Consider the following 14,994-nt stretch of genomic DNA (forward strand, 5'->3'; position numbering starts at 1 on the left):
AACGCGAACGCAAGTTTCTCGGGTGATCCGAGGTCGAACTCAAGGACTTGTAGCTAAATGTATGCGGTGATGTGTTTGCGGTGGATGAATAAAAGAATAATGGGGAGTATAAGCTATAAACTACTCCTACTTCTAGCTAACAGATTAAGCAGTGAAAATACGAATGAGAGGTAGAGACACGACAACTGTTGATGTATAGTAAAATGCATGGAAAAATAGGTAAATATGAGAATGTCTTCATCGTAACCCTAAGCTTGACCGCAAGGGCAATGATAACGGGTAGAGTTACACGTTATTACAGTGCTAAGTTATTAAACAATGTAGGTTTGCGTTGATAAAAATATACAAGATTGCGTCCAAAAGCATTAAGTTCACAGTATTGCGGTCACATGCGTCAATCACATTAAAACAGTTAACTTATGTATTTTTGTGCAGAATATGCGTTGACGCAAGGCGAAAAATGAGATCACTAGAAATCAACGGCCGAGCACATCAAGAAATTGAGTTAACGTAAGGCTAAACGAGCTTATCAAAAGATTGTGTTAACGCAAGGCCGCATCAAAATATTACGTCACCGCAAGGCTATGCTGTGATTTGCGGTAAAAAATATCTGCTCAAGAAGGTTTCCGCATAGAGCCGACACAACTTGGTGGGCGCATCTGGGTGAAAAGCATAATAAATCACGATGGGATAGAAAGTTGATGACAGTCGATTCCGAATTAAGTTGACAAGCCGCTAACGAACTACTGTAGCAAGTACACTCAACTTTTTGGTGACAAATATTCGGCGCATCAAACAGAGAATTAATGCCATCACATCCGTGCAATCATAAGACAGAAGAAGCCTTTCACTTAGAAGCTCTATAAATACTGAAGGCAACCTTCAGTGAAGGAGTTCGGCTAGTTAGAGAGTTAGACAGTAGATAATTTTCTTAGCCTTGTTCATAGTTTTTATTTTACTTAGAAGGAGGAGCGAAGGAAGGGAAGAAATGCCGGAATATCGCTCTGGTCAGCTCGAGAGAGAACCCAGAAGGCATGGAAAAATAGAGAGAGGGCCGACTCTCACGAGAGCGAGATTATCTTTTGAGCAGAGTAGAGAAAACAGTGTAAAAGCCTTGGGAAGCAAGAGATTGCTACTAGGCTATTTATTCTTATTCCGCATTGTTATTTTGTATTTCAATTTTACATCTATAAAATGGAACTTGCTTATCTACATCTGTTCACTCTCTTAAAAGCACGCATGAGTAGCTAAATTTATTGAATGGGTTGAGAAGAACTAAGCTAACATGACCTAGGATCTTCATTGCATGCGATTGTCGTGTCTTATGTTGCGCCCAACACCCCGTTAGAGCTACTCGAGAAAGAGTCTAAAGAAAGAACCTAAGACTTGAGAGAGCTAGGTTAGAATCTAGATTCGAGAGAGCAAGATTAGATCTGCAAAAGCAAGAGATAGGGATTTAGAGATAAGCTCTGTTTGCCAACATGCATCGCATGCACCCTAGAGATAGGTTATGATATTATGTGGTCGCCTTGTTTGTGTGTGTGTCATTTTTCATCGCATAGACAAGAATAGAGGTTTATGTGTAGGCCCTATAGACTTATCGCATATATCGCATGCGTTCTAAAACTAGAAGTCGTAGCATTTGCATTGAGAGATGATTTGCTATTATATGTGTGTTGCATGATCGCATACCATGAACGCAATCCTAGGAAGTGTTAGCTGAACCCCTTCTCAACCCGTTCCCCGCATACTCATCACAACTTTCATACTATTAACTCTTTTCTTAACTCCGCCACATACTTTTATTACCGCATACAACAACTCAAAAACAACTCTTTGATTTATTGGTTACCGCAAAGTCTTCTTAAAAATTATCACCGCATACCGTTTTTCTTAGTCCCTGAGTTCGACATTGGACTTTCCAAGAAACTCAGTAGGATTTATACTTGGATTCTGCTGAGAAAACTTGTTGCACAACATATTCCCATCATCGCAATTCATTGCATAAAATAACGCATCAAGTTTTTGGCACTGTTGCTGGGGACTTCGGCAATTTAGTGTGCTAACGGTAATTTTTCTAATTTCTTTGTAGCTCTCGATCTCTAGCAAATTACGATCCAGAGATTGAGAGGACGTTTCGTGCAGACTGAGAGATAGCCGCCAATCAAAACCACCAGACAAAGACAACATGGCGGAGAAGCTTGGAAACGGAGCACCAAATGAAAATAATGTCATGGCGAATCCAATCCTACTGCCAAACGATCGCAATAGGCCCATTCGGGACTATTCATCACCCAACCTCTACGATTTCTCCCCAGGAATCATGAGGCCTACTCTTGATGGATCTCGATTCGAAATTAAATCGGTGATGCTGCAGATGATCCAGACTGCTGGACAGTTCGGAGGAAGGCGTGGCGAGGACCCACACGCCCACCTCCGGAGCTTCATAGAAATCTGCAACACTTTTGTGTTCCCAAATATTTCAATCGAAGAATTTTGACTAACTTTGTTTCCATTTTCTTTGTGTGATCAGGCACGAAAATGGGTGTACTATCTCGAGCCGGGGGAGATTACTTCAAGGGAACAAGTAGTAGAGAAGTTTATGAAGAAATATTTCCCACCAATTGAGAATGCCAGGAGAAGGAAAATTAATAACCAATTTTGAATAGGACATGGACGAATCGCTCAGTAATGCTTGGGGGAGGTTTAAGAGGCTGGTAAGGGACTGTCCACACAACGGATTATCAGCTGCTTGCAAATGGAGATCTTTTATCATGGATTAAACCCTTCTTCGTAGACCGTTGACAATGTGGCAGCCGCTGGAGGTCTGATAGACAAAACGTATGATGAAGCCAAGAACATCCTTGATTGCATCTAAAAATCACGAGGACTAAAGAGAGAGCAATCAGAGATTGAGAATAAAGGATAATGACGCAAACAATGGTACTATCGCATCACTTCAGAGTCAGATGACTGCGATGATGAACTTGATACAGGGAATTGCAATCAACAGCCAACACCGCATAGTGGGCAAGTGAACGCAATCAATCAGACTACTGCAAGGTGTGCAATTTGCGGTGAAGGACACGCAATGAAGGAATAACCGCTAAACCCACAATCTATTTATTTTGTAAAGAATAATCCATTCTCTAACACGTACAACCTTGGGTGGAGAAACCACCCCAACTTTGTGTGGAAAAATCAACAGCAAAATTTTCAATCAGTGGCGCAAAAAGAAGGGCCACCTGGATTTTTCTCGCGAAATAACGATCAGATGAGTAATCAAGCCAGCTGTTCGCAGGTGCCGCAATCTTCCTCCTTGGAAAGTTTGTTGAAGCAATATATTGGGAAGAATGAAATTGTGCTTTAAAACTAGGCGACATCTATCCACAACCTGAAACTACAGATGGGCCAGATTGTGAGCGAACTTAAGAATAGACCGTAAGGGGTCCTACCGAGTTCAACGGAACTCCCATGCAACCCAGGGGGTGGGTAAAGAGCAGTGTCAAGTGGTGACATTGCAGAGTGGAAAGACTGTGGTAGGGGAAAATAAAGAGCCTAACCATACTGCTCTAATTGCACTGGAACTTGAGATTGCGGTGACTTGAGAAGAAGAAGGAGAAAAAGAAGCGATAGAGCCAGAGATTGCATCCACCTCAGAGCCAAAAGAACAGGAGACCGTGAGAGTACAGTTGCCACCTTTCCCACAGAGACTCAGAAAGAAGAAGAATGACAAGGTACAGTACCAACACTTCATGACTATGTTAAAACAATTGCATATTAATATTCCGTTCACTGAAGCGATTGAGAAGATGCCCGCATATGCAAAGTTTCTAAAGGATATGGTGACAAAGAAGAGAGGCACTGGTAAGTTCGCCACGGTGGCTTTGACGCAGAGCTCAAAATCTATAATCCCAACAAAGATGCGCGATCAAGGGAATTTTACTGTACCTTACTCCATTGGAGGATTGTACATTGGGCAGGTGTTATGTGATCTTGGAGCCAGTATCAACTTGATGCCTCTGTCAATTTTTAAGCAGTTGAATGTGGGGACAACTTGCGCCCACGACAGTGATCTCCAACTAGCCGATTGATCTCTGGTGCATCCAGAGGGGAAAGTGAAGGACGTGCTGGTTACAATCGACAAATTTATATTACCAGCCGACTTCATCATCTTGGACTACAAAGCCGACAAGGATGTGCCCATCATCCTGGGGCGACCATTTTTATCGACCGGTCGTGTCCAGATTGATGTGCACAAAGGAGAGATCACCTTGAGTGTGAATGGACAGAAGCTCAAGTTCGACATTATCCGTGCCATGAAATATCCTGACGAAGAAGACCTTAATGAATCGGACGACGAAAAGAGTTTGAATGAAGAAGAAAAGCCTGAAGAAGAAAACGAAGATGAGGATGCGATCGCATCCATTGTTGTATGCAACGCGATCATAGAAAAAACAAACAAGGAAGATGAGATGATCGCAACCCAAGAAGAAAAGCCGGCAGTAAATGAAGAAAGAAAAACAACGCCGCCGTCCTTAAAACAACCACGAATAATAGAGCTGAAGACCCTACCTAACCACCTAAAGTATGCGTTCCTGGGGCAGAATGAAAAGCTACCGGTAATCATTTCCTCTGAACTTAATGAGACCAAGAGAATGCGTTGTTGAGCATTTTGAGAAAATATGTGAGAGCGATTGGCTGGACGCTCGCAGACATTCGAGGAATTAGCCCCGCATACTGTATGCATAGAATTCGTCTCGAAGAAAACCCTGCGATAAAAGAAGACAACCCTGCGATAAAAGAGGTCATAAAGAAGAAGATAATCAAGTGGTTAGACGCGGGCATTATCATCCAACATCAGACAGCACATGGGTCAGCCTCATGCAGTGCGTGCCAAAAAAAGGTGGGATGACGGTAGTCCCTAACGCAAATAATGAGCTGATACCGCAAAGAACCGTCACCGGATGGTGTATTTGTATGGACTACCGCAAGCTGAATGCGGCAACAAAGAAAGATCATTTCCTTTTACCTTTCACTGACCAAATGCTGGATCGTCTAGCTGGAAATGACTTTTATTGCTTTTTGGATGGGTATGCTGGTTATAATCAGATTCTGATTGCTCCCGAAGATCAAGAAAAGACCACATTCATCTGCCCGTATGGAACTTTCGCTTTTTGCCGCATGCCATTCGACCTCTACAATGCGCCGAGCACTTTTCAAAGGTGCATGATGGCCATCTTTTCAAAATATCTCGAAGACTCTGTAGAAATATTCATGGATGACTTCTCTGTATATGGGCATAGATATGAAGTCTGTCTCGATAACTTGGAGAAGATATTGAAAAGATATGAGGAGACGAACTTCATATTTAATTGGGAGAAATGTCATTTTATGGTGAAGGAGGGCATTGTGCTGGGGCATAAGGTATCTAAGGACGGGTTGGAGGTAGACAGGGCAAAAGTTGAAGTAATTGAAAAGCTTCCACCTCCAACAAGTGTAAAGGCTCATGGCGGATTTTACAGACGTTTTGTCAAGGACTTTTCAAAAATCGCACGACTACTGAGTGCGTTGATGGAGACGTGGAGAAAATTTGACTTTGATGATAATTTTCGCAACGCATTCATGATTTTAAAGAACGCACTGACGACCGCACCCGTGTTGATCGTGCCAGATTGGACACTTCCCTTTGAAGTAATGTGCGATGCGAGCGGGTATACGATGGGAGCAGTGCTAGCGCAGAAGAGAAAAACAATATTGCATCCCATCGCATATGCAAGTAAGACTTTAAACCCTGCTCAAACTAACTACACCACTACAGAAAAAGAGTTGCTTGCGGTAATTTTTGCGTTGGAGAAATTCAGAGCATATTTGCTGGGAACAAAAGTACTCATCCACACTGACCACTCGACAATAAAATATTTGATGGCAAAGAAGGATGCGAAGCCGAAGTTGATTAGATGGGTTCTTCTCCTCCAGAAATTTGATATAGAAATAATTGATCGCATGGCGACAGAGAGCAAGTTGCGGATCACTTATCCAGATTGGAAAATCCAGGGGTTGATCAATCAGTCAGAGGTGAGTACGGCGTTCCCAGACAAGCAACTATTTCATATTGAAGAATTGCCATGGTACGCAGACGTGGTAAATTATTTGGTTTGCAAGCAATTTCCTGAAGATTATGCCGACTAACAAAAGAGGCAGCTCAGGCATGAATGCAGATCATATTATTGGGATGAGCCAAATCTGTATAAGAAGGGGGAAGACCAGATTCTGCGACTATGTGTACCAAATGTTGCTCAACAACGCATATTATCGCAATGTCATGACTCATCATGTAGCGGGCACTTTGGAGGCCAGCGCACCGTATATATTGTATTACAAAGTGGATACTATTAGCCAACATTATTTAAGGATGCAAATGACTATGTGATGAAGTGTGATCGGTGCCAGCGCACGGGTAATATTTCATGGAAACATGCGATGCCTATGCACACCATTTTGGAACTGGAGTGGTTCGACGTCTAGGGCATTGATTTCATGGGGCCATTCCCATAATCGAATGGTCAGAATTATATTTTATTAGCCTTCGACTATATGTCTGAGTGGGTGAAAGCAGTGGCATACGCCGCAAGCGATGCGGCGGTAGTCTCTAAATTCCAGAAGAAAAACATTTTCACTCGTTTTGGTACTCCACGTGCCATAATAAATGACGAAAGCTCCCACTTTGTCAATCACACTGTCAAAGAATTGCTGTGCAAATATAATATCCTCTATAAAGTGGCTACCGCGTACCATCCGCAGACGAATGGTCAGGCCGAAGTGTCAAACCGAGAGATCAAGCTAATACTGGAGAAGGTGGTAAAGCCTTCGCAAAAGGATTGGGCTTTGAAGCTAGATGATGTGTTGTGGGCATACCGGACTGCCTATAAGACACCCATAGGCATGTCCCCGTATGCGTTGGTATTTGGTAAAGCATGTCATTTACCACTAGAGTTGGAGCACAAAGTGCAATGGGCGGTGAAGAAGCTAAACTTTGACATAAAGATAGCAGAAGAAGCGAGAAAACTTCAATTGGTTGAGCTGAAGGAATGGAGAATTAACGCATATGAGAACACAAAGATCTACAAGGAGTGTGCAAAGCGCTGGCACGACAAACAAATAGACGACAAGAACCTCCAAGTCGAGTAAAAGGTCTTACTATTTAATTCACGACTACGACTCTTCCCTGGGAAATTAAATTCACGTTGGTCCGGACCCTTAATTCTCAGAAAGGTATTCCTGCATTGCACGGTCGAGTTATTTAATGATGACGGAACCAACATATTCAAGGTTAATGGGCAACGAGTGGAAGTGTATCGCAGAGAAAATTGACAACGCAAAGTTAACTCCGTGTACCTGAGCAACGCTAAATAAGGAAGAAGTGGGCGGTCCCTGCGCTATCAGGCGATTTAAATTCATCAAGGACGCAAGTTTTGTGAAGTATCCGTTGAAATCTTGAATTCTTAAACTTATCTCTACTCTTTCTTAGTATTATCATTTCATTATCTTTTTATCTAAAAAAAAAAAGAAAAGTGATCGTGCTAAACGATTTTGTTAACTCTTTTTTTTAATATCATTTGACCCTCTCAATGTTTTTTTTTTTTTTGCAAACGATCGAGGTACACGATTGTGCAGGTGCTACACGAAGACGCAAATACTTTATACCATCACCGCAATCCAAAGAAAGGAGATCGCTGCAAAGCAGGATGCGTAAACAAATAATGCGGGCGATAGTGCAAATTTGGGGGTTAAATCTTTCCTTGACTTTATTCCAAATTTCGTTATCACATCGCATTTTAATTTTGAAAATTTTATCACCGCATCCTCTTTGATTACCGCAATCATTTAACATTGATCAAGTTAGTAAATCACCGCATGATTTCTCTTTGCCAATTATGATTTCAATGATGAAATGCATGCTCCTACTTTTTTCATATATATTAGAGTCAACTTAATTTTAGGACAGTTACCTCATGAAATATTTCTAGAAGTTAGTGGTTTACTAGCTTTCTTTCAAATTTACCCTTTATGAAACTTCCTAAAAACATCGCATAACTTCTTTCAATCTACTGGCAATGAGGACATTGCTGCATTTTAAATTTGGGGGTGCGGTATTCATTTTTCGACCTTGCTATTTTTAGCCTTCTATTTTTAGCCTTATAAAAAAAATCATAACGTTGCGATCAGATCCTACTCATAGTTGGATGTTCGCATGACACACTGGGGGCAAGCCAAAACGAAGGTAAGAATCATGATCAACGCATAAATAAATGATCGCAACTCCGTTTCCAAATGGGCATAAGTTTAGTCTGAGAAAGAGCGCCTTACTCGTAGTTGGATGTCCGCATGACACACGTGGGGGCAAGCCAAAATGAAGACGAGGCACTTAGATCAGCGCAAGATCAGAGATAAAAAATAATAATAATGCCTAAAATACCAAGGATAAAAAAAATCATTTAACACCCCAATGAAAAAGTTTTTTTGAAATAAATCATGCGATGTTCTGGAATCTAGTAAAGTATTTTTGAAGGTTAAACTTGCGGTCCCTAAAATTTAGAAATATTTTAGTAGAGATCTAATTAAGAAAATTTTGGTGTATAGGATTTGAATAAGGCATCCTTGAGAAATCTAGGAAAAGAGATTGCGGTCGACTTCCTAAAGGAAATCTTTAGCTTATGCTTGAGGATAAGCATTGTTTAAATTTAGGGGTGTGATAACAGGCAGAAATGCACGTTATTACAATGCTAAGTTATTAAACAATGTAGGTTTGTGTTGATAAAAATATATAAGATTGCATCCAAAAGCATTAAGTTCACAGTATTGCGGTCGCATGCGTCAATCGCATTAAAACAGTTAACTTATGTATTTTTGTGCAGAATATGCGTTGACGCAAGGCGGAAAATGCGATCACAAAAAATCAACGGCCGAGCGTATCAAGAAATTGCGGTAACGCAAGGCTAAACGAGCGCATCAAAATATTGTGTTAACGTAAGGCTGTATCAAAATATTGCATCATCGCAAGGCTATGCGGTGATTTGCGCTCGCAAATATTTGCTCAAGAAGATTGCCGCATAGAGCTGGCGCAACTTGGGGGGCGCATCTGGGTGAAAAGCATAATAAATCACAATGGGACAGAAAGCTAATAACGGTTGATTCCGAATTAAGTTGACAAGCCATTCACCAACTACTGTAGCAAGTACACTCAACTTGTTGGTGACAAATATTCAGCGCATCAAACAGAGAATTAATGCCATCCCATCTGTGTAATCATAAGAGAGAAGAAGCCTTTCACCCAGAAGCTCTATAAATACCAAAGGCAACCTTCAGTGAAGGAGTTCAGCTAGTTAGAGAGTTAGACAGTAAATAATTTTCTTAGCCTTGTTCATAGTTTTTATTTTACTTAGAAGAAGGAGCGAGAGAAGGGACGAAACACCAGAAGATTGCTTTGGTCAACTCGAGAGAGAACACAGAAAGCGTGGAAAAATAGAGAGAGCCAACTCTCATGAGAGCAAGATTATCTTTTGAGTAGAGTAAAGAAAATAGTGTAAAAGCCTTGGGAAGCAAGAGATTGCTACCAGGCACTTTATTCTTATTCTGCATTGTTATTTTGTACAATTCTATATCTATAAAATGGAACTTACTTATCTACATCTGTTCACTCTCTTAAAAGCACGCATGAGTAGCTAAATTTATCGAATAGGTTGAGAAGAACTAAGCTAACATGACTTAGGATCTTCATTGCATGCAATTTTCGTGTCTTATGTTGTGCCCAACACCCATTTAGAGCTACTCGAGAGAGAGTCTAAGGAAAGAACCTTAGTTGAGAGAGCTAGGTTAGAATTTAGATCCGAGAGAGCAAGATTAGATCTGCATAAGCAAGAAATAGGGACTTAGAGATAAGCTCTGTTTGCCAACATGCATCGCATGCACCCTAGAGATAGGTTATGATATTATGTGGTCGCCTTGTATATGTGTGTGTCATTTGTCATCGCATAGACAAGAATAGAGATTTATGTGTAGGCCCTATAGACTTATCGCATCTATCACATGCATTCTAAAACTAGAAGTCGTAGCATTTGCGTTGAGAGATTATTTGCTATTGTATGTGTGTTGCATGATCGCATACCATGAACGTAATCCTAGGAAGTGTTAGCTGAACCCCTTCTCAACCCGTTCCCCACATACTCATCGCATCTTCCGTACTATTAACTCTTTTCTTAACTCTGCCGCATACTTTTATTACCGCATACAACAACCCAAAAACAACTCTTTGATTTATTGGTTACTGCAAAGTCATCCTAAAAATTATCACCACATACAGTTTTCCTTAGTCCCTGAGTTCAACCCTGAACTTACCAACTGGAAGCAATGTCTTGCTTCCAGCAGATGTGTGTCAAGGCTACCGGTGGTGCCATGGATGGGCGATGGAGCATACTCTCTCGAGCTCTAACTCCAGCGAAGGCTCCAGTCGTCACTCGGAATGGATGAAGGGGATGAAGAACTCTCAAGCTTTCTTCTCACGCTTTCATCTGGATCACAAGGATCCACCCGAAGGTAGAAACTTGGATACCTTGAAATTCTGCTCAGCGACTTCAATTTATAGAGCTTGATCGCCGATAGCATTAATGGGCCTGCTCTGAATCTGACACTCGCGGTGTGATGGCCCTTTTCTGAATCTCTGCTGCTAACGGCGTGATGGCCCTTTTCCTACTATGACTGAGTCTTCTCTTCCAAAGAGAAGCTGTGGCCACTATGTTCAAGCCTCGAAATCAGCCCTTAAAGGAGCAATCTTTCTACTTATCCCTGCTTCAGGAAAGAAGTGAATCCCATCTTGTGGATTGAGTTTCCAGCTCCCAGATCAGACAAGTCCCCAAAAAGGTAGGCATGTTGAGTTGGCAATCTGGCCACTCTCACCTATACTAATCATAGGACTACCCTCAAAGGTAGGAGTTCCTAAAACACTTAGGATTAAGGTCGTGTCACCTATGGTCATTTAGGTAAGATGCAAGTCTATAGTATCAACGGTGTTATATATAGAGTCTAGTCATCTCGTGGTTCAGGTCTTATACAAATTCTTTATATAGGACACCCCCGCTCGCACGTTTCCACATGAATGGTCAGGATCTACCATCTGTAGTAATTTACAACACTTGCAAACCTCTACAAAGCGGGCCGTATCCGTAGTGTCACTAAGATCAGGTATCCCACCTTAATCCTTATACTACAGATCTATTTAGGTTCTACAGACCTATTTAGGTTATCACTTAAGGCACGATCCACTTGTATATGACATATACATGCTTAAGTTCACATAAGATAACCAAGGAGCTTTGTTTATTGGATATGAGTAAATGCCAGAATTAAATAACACTCATTAAACAATGTGTATCTTTACAAAACAACGAGACTCCGAGAGAACTAGGACACCAATCCCAACAATCTTCCACTTGTCCTAATGACTTAGGAGACTAATGTATAATACAACATAAAAATGTACAATATACAATAAACTAGGGCATACCCCAGTATCATCTCCCACTTTCCCTAGATAAGATGTCGCATGTCCCGCAGACCCAGACTCTCCAGGTGACCCTCGAACACTTTAGCCGTGAGGGCCTTTGTAAAGGGATCATCAACGTTGTGCTCTGATGAGTTCTTCGTGAATATCACATCACCTCGATGCACAATCTCCCTGATCAGGTGATATTTCCATTCTATGTGCTTATCCCGACGATGACTCTGAGGCTCCTTCGGATTTTTCACAGCCTCGATGTTATCACAATACAGTGTGATAGGAAAATCATATTTGGAACAACTTCCAAATCTGAAAGGAACTTCCTTAGCCAAACAGCCCTTTTAGCTGTTTCACAAGCCGCTACGTATTCGGCTTCCATAGTGGAGTCCGCGATGCATCCTTGCTTGACGCTTTGCCAGACTACAACCCCTCCATTCAGAGTAAACACTGATCTCGATATCGATTTACGAGAATCTCTATCAGTCTAAAAGTCAGAGTCCGTGTATCCTGTAAGGATCAGATCCTTATCTTCATACACGAGCATGTAGTTCCTTGTTCTCCAAAGATACTTGAAGATCACCTTGACCGCCGTCCAGTGATAAAATCTTGGATTGGACTGATATCGATTGACAATCCCTACTGCATAGCAAATGTCGGGTCTGGTACATAACATTGCATACATCAAGCTTCATACAACAGAAGCATAGGGAATCTGTCTCATTTTCTCAACTTCTTGAGGTGTCTTAGGACATTGATCCTTAGACAAAACAATTCCATGCCTAAAGGGTAATAAACCCCTCTCGGAATCCTGCATCCTATACTTGATCAACATTTTATCAATGTAAGATGCCTGAGACAAGGCTAACCGTTTTTTCTTATGATCCTGAAAGATCTAGATCTCGAGAACATACTGTGACTCACCCAAATCTTTCATTTGGAATTAGGCAGCTAGCCAATTCTTAATGTCAATCAGATACTCTACATCATTCCCAATAAGTAGAATATCATCCACATATCATTCGCAATAAGTAGAATATCATCCACATACAGTACGAGGAAAGCTACTGAGTTGTTGATGATCTTCTAGTAAACACAAGGCTCATCAACATTCTGGTGAAAGCCAAACGACTTGATAGTAGTGTCCAATCTGATGTTCTAAGATCTAAATGTTTGTTTCAGCCCATAAATGGAACTATTAATCTTGCAAACTCTTTGTTCTTGATCTGGAACTACGAACCCCTCTGGTTGAGTCATATAGGTGGTCTTCTTAAGATTACCATTAAGATGTTGCGGTTGATGCCCTAAAGTCTCGTGTTCTGTAGTTTGTAAACAGTTTGTATGAATGCTTGTGTTGTATAATATATGATATTTACTTCACATCTTGTATTTTGTTCAGTTGCATGTTTTATTTGCTTTACCACAAACCAATAAACATAAAATCCCTAGTTATCTGTATGTGACTCAAGCATATATGTGGTGACATACAAGTGGATCATGTCTTAAGTGATAACCAAAATGCTCTGTAGTATATGGATATAGGAGGGAAACCTTATCCTGGTAACGCTACGGATGCGGCCTACTTTATGGAACGGTCACAAGTGTTGTGACTTGTCACAGATGGTCTGATCCTGATCATTTGTGTTGAGGACATGCGAGTGGGGCGTCCTATACAAAGAGTTTATATAAGACCTGACCACGAAGTGTTAGCATCTCGTTATATAACACCGTTCATGACAGAGACTTCACTTCACTAGGATGACTATAGGTAACATGACCTCAATCCTGAGTGAGTTAGGAACTCCTGCCATTGAGGGCGGTCTTTTGATTTGTATGGGTGCAAGTGGCCAGGTTGCCGATTCAAACCTACCATTTTGGGGATTCGTCTGATTTGGGAGCTGGGAACTTAGCTACACAAGATGGAATTCACTCTTTCCCCGAAGTAGGGGTAAGTAGATAGATAGCTCCCTTAAGGGCTGATTCTGGGGCTTGAACGATGTGGTACCACACACCTTCTCTTGGCCCGAGAGGTGTTCACACATAGTTGGACTATGTTGTCTTGTTCATTAGAGGACTATGTTGTCTTGTTCATGAGATGTAATTACAGGGGCAAAATGGTAATTTGGCCCAGCTGTACTTACGAGCATCTGTGAAGGGTCATCGTACTCATGATTGGTTATATCTGATGGACATATAAATATATTTGTGGTAAGAAGAGTTCAACTGTTGGTCTTTAATGGAATGCCTGACAGTTAACGGATGATGGATCTCGTGGCTAAAGAGTTTAGTCAGCTATTCACGGATCGTTGGAGCTTCGAGCCACAGGTCTATTAAGTCCCCTGGGTAGCTTGGATAAAGTTGAGAACCAGTGTTTGGGTTAATTTGAAATGTTCAAATTGACAAGAGGAAGTTCAATTATATATGATATAATTGGACTGGTTAATTATATATGATATAATTGGCAAAATGTATGAGATACATTATTATGGAGGAAATTATTTATAAATATGATTTATATCAAGTAGAGGAGAAATTACTATAGTAGATATGTGATATCAAACTATAGGGTAAAAATATAATATGATTATATTTATTAATATTTTTTAATTGGTTAATTATATGATAATTAAGCAAAAATCACGTTCGAATGTGTGTTAGTGGGGCAGTGTCGATTATTGTAACGATGAATAAAAATGGTAATCGATCGCTTAAAATCGAGAGCCTATCGATAGTCACTCTGCGCTTAAACGATCGTCCACCTCGCGCCTAAACGATCGCACACTAAGTCCAAACAATCAGATAGCTTCCCTAAACGAACGTATAGTGTGTCATGTTAGCTAAACGATCGTATACCTTTTCCTAAACTATCATTTAGTAAATCTACACGATCGTGTAGTTTCTCCTAAACGATAAACATCTTGCTATACGATAGCATCTTTTTCCCTCCCACTTGCTTATCGCCTACATGATCTGTTCTTCCTCATTCCTCTACCAAATTTACCAAAAACCATGCTTTGGGTTCTCACTCCGAGAATACCTGGGGCTCTTTTCTGGTGGTGTCGTCCCCGTTGCATTTGTGAGTTTACGGTTGTTCGTGCTACTGCAGTCGACGTATCTGCTGGGCGTTGGTTGATCGGTTAGAGGTTTTCACTGTGTTGAGTTCCGAAGTTTGAAGACCATCTTCAACTGGTACGGCAACTCTCACCCTTGTAATTTCTTGTTCAAAGAATGCCGATAATTACTGTTTGTTTGCATAACTATTTGTTTGAACGTATTTGATGTATTTCGGTCACTGTGAAATTGGAGTGATCCGAATGCGCTCATGGAACTCTTTGGTAAGAGATCCTTCATAAGAAAGGAAGTCTTGACGTCCATTTTCCATATTTCATAATCATAAAATGTGGCTATGGACAGGAGAATCCGGATAGACTTGAGCATGA

The sequence above is a fragment of the Benincasa hispida genome, chromosome 8, assembly GCF_027475165.1.
Source record: "Benincasa hispida cultivar pf3 chromosome 8, pf3_genome.v1.1, whole genome shotgun sequence".
Classification (NCBI taxonomy): domain Eukaryota; kingdom Viridiplantae; phylum Streptophyta; class Magnoliopsida; order Cucurbitales; family Cucurbitaceae; genus Benincasa; species Benincasa hispida.